Below are 3,545 nucleotides of genomic sequence, written 5' to 3'. Positions count from 1 at the left end.
CATCCTTTTGTTTAAGTACAAAGTACGAGGATTAACTGATTTCGGACGATATTAATAGATCAGAACGTGCAGTCCATCGATTTACTTGTCAAAAAAAAATCTGTTATCTCGTAGCTTTTCCTCGTATATTGAACACCATCGATTGCTAGCGAGCCACGATGTTTACTTTTAAACTCGACTTGGAAATTAAAAATGACGTTACAAGGTTAAGGTGTTTTCCAAACCGTTGCTTTACGAGCTCTCCATTACGTAAACTCAACTGGATTCAAGTCAACACACTAAAGATTGTAAAGAATTTCCTTTAGTTACAACATCACTACTTTAATGTACCAAAACAACTTATTTTTAAATCTTTAAAATATAGTAAAACCTCGATATTACGGATCATGTTGAACGAACAAAATATTTTTAAGTTATACTATTAATATTATTTATTTAATATAATATATCAGTATATTTAAATGTAAATATTAGATAGAATCCAACTCGTGTTATTTCCCAAGTTGCTCTATTCTATGTTCATAGATAAGCTCGGGGTATTCCCCGAGTTCTCTATACGATGTATCAAGAACGGTAGTTCTAGTTTTAATTGCTATTCAGCGCTAGATTGCTGTATATTTTTATTGATCTAAAACTAGAACTAACACTAGATTTAGAACTAGAAACATTCAGGTTTAGGCGTACGTCTCTTAAGACTGCTAAACCTGAATGTTACTAGTATTTAGTTACTAGTACTTGTATTTGCAACAAAATTAGGCAAATTAACATCCGATCTTGCCATTAATAGGTTCAAACACGTTTTTTTATCAAACACCCGGGAAAACTCTGTTTTTTTGTTAGATTCTTGAACTGGCCGGATTCTGTGTTCATCGTGTAAATGTTGAATTTAGGTGTGAATATTTTATAAAAAATTACACAATTTGAAACGATGAAAGTGATATATTAATTTATTTCTGTGCTAGGATCGTTTTGACCAATATGTTGGTCTTTATGAGACACTTTTAAAACGGATGTACAAAGTTTGTTAGTTATGATACATTTTAACCTTTGGAATTTATTGACTTTCCTTTTTGTTTTTGTCTGTTCTTATTCCCTACCTGACTGTTTTTACTGAAATGTCGCACGTCTCTTAAGACGGCTAAACCCGAATGTATCTAGTTCTAGGTCTCGTGTTAGTTTAAGTGGTTGTACTAGTGCAAAACTAAACCTGCTTGTTACTAATTTTAGGTCTAGTGTTAGTGATAATGCTAGTGTTAGTTCTTATTCAACGTTAGATTGTTAGGTTGGGTTGGGTAGGGTTGGGTTGAGTTGGGTAGGGTTGGGTTGAGTTGGGTTGCTTTGGGTTGGGTTGGGTTGCGTTGCTTTGGGTTGGGTTGCTTTGGGTTGGGTTGCTTTGGGTTGGGTTGCTTTGGGTTGGGTTGGGTTGGGAACTAAAATCATTCGGATTTAACCGTCTTAACCGATTTAGTCCCACTGGTGTGAAAACGAAAAAGCACCAGCGCTTTTGAAATTATTTTACAGCCATATATTTCCAGATTTGAAGGTGCTAGTTGTTTGTACGATAACACTATAAGGTTGTTGGCTATACATATCCAAATATTTCATAATTCTTGCTATTTAAACCATATTTGCATCAATTGTTTTCTATTGAAAATTTCTGTTCAAAATATACAATGGAAATAAACCTATTTTTAGTGCATAAAATTCTTTAATATTTTGGCATTTGGAAGTTTTTAGTGCATACTTTCCTCATATATATCTTGACACGCGAAGTAAAAATTTGAATTCTGGAATTAATGGTGCAAAAACACACCATCATCTTTCGTATTATTAGAAACGTTAGTTATTCTATTACTCTCTGTAATAAAAAATCCTCATAGTCATCAGATACTTTATGACAATTTTTTTTCATTTTTTATTTGTTTGCTGAATTGAAAAATATAGGGTTCTTGAACTAAAACTAGAACTAACACTAGACCTAGAAGCCACATGTCTCTTAAGACGGCTAAATCGAATGTTTCTAGTTCTAGATCTAGTGTTAGTTCTTGTTTTAGTTGTTATTCATAATTTACAAGAAATATTTTTATCTTAACACTAAAGAAAGTATTAAGAAATGTTATCGATTTAAGAAATTTTGAAACGTTATAAACGTTAACAATTCTTGTTCATTTTTAGATTATTCTAATAGAATTTAAAACTGTTCTAAGTAATTCTTCAAATGATTCTTAATCATTTTAGCACGAATTTCAGCCAATTTTAAACAATGATGAATCATTTAATTGAATTACTCTGTATAAGTTCTTTGTTTTATATATACATATAGGTTTTCTTTGATCTATTATTATTAAATAAATGTGTTTGATGTAATATCGGTCAAAGTTCATTCGCACTTCGAGGCGTCGTCGAATGCGTCGGGTTGAAGTTCAAGTTTACGATCGCGGGCGTTCGACGACGACGGTGTCGCGGAAGAAAGCGTGTGCGAGCGTTGCCTAGGCGGCCCAGGCACACGTCAGCGGCCGTTGTCTCGGTAACGGTCTCCACCCTGTGACGTTAGCGTGACGCACGGCACCGCGACGCAACGCTGATGACCTTGCCACGGGCGCCCGTGGTCCCGAGCTCTGTGGCCCCACGCCGCCACAATATACATACACAATCTCAATACCACCGTGACATTGGCAATCAATTTGTTAATAAATCTCTTCTTTCAAGGACGAAATAAAAACAGTTACAAAAAAAAAGGCAAAAACAAAAATAATTTGAAAATTAAAACTTCAATATTAATAATACAGAGTGTTTTTGTTTTTCGACTAATTTTAAAAGATTAACTAAGTTTATGTGCCACAATGCCGTTTAATTATAAGACTACTAAGTATGATTTGGAGTTTGTTTTAGACAATTCCAATGGAAATGCTACTACAGCTTCACTCAAATACCAACGGCATCTTTCAAATCATTCTATATAATGTCTAAATTTTATAGAATTTATATATACATACTTTATCATAATTTATTTGGAACGCGACAACTCTTGAGCGTGTTTACGTATTGTGACGAATCTCTCTCAAGGGATGAAAAATCTCAAGATATATTTTCTTATTACTGTGATTTATTGCTCCACTGTTTAGTTGAATTCTTGGGTTTCCTGTTTAGCCAAATGTAATGTTTTTCAAATTAATTAATCAAGAGTAGTAACCGTAATCTAAGTCACATGATTAAGTAGTTATTAAAATGTACCATGAAATTAGCTTTTTAGATTTAAATATTTAGAATGACTCTTCATGTTTATCCTTGTGTTTACCAGACACCTACTTAGTGATAATGGCTATAAAAATTACATATTTACGACCAATATACAAATATACAGTGTCCGCCAAAAAATCAGCAACACCCGTTTCATTTCTGTTCCATTGTATCTACGTTTCTGAAATTTAGTTTATATAGGAGGTTCATACCGGTCCCCCGGAAGTAGGCCACAACTTCGTTATTTTAAATGGAATGCTATAGATTTTATTGCACCTTTTAATTATATGCGAAAAAATAAGTTG

This window comes from Onthophagus taurus, chromosome 2 (genome assembly GCF_036711975.1).
Source record: "Onthophagus taurus isolate NC chromosome 2, IU_Otau_3.0, whole genome shotgun sequence".
NCBI lineage: Eukaryota > Metazoa > Arthropoda > Insecta > Coleoptera > Scarabaeidae > Onthophagus > Onthophagus taurus.
Note: the sequence above shows the minus strand (reverse complement) of the source record.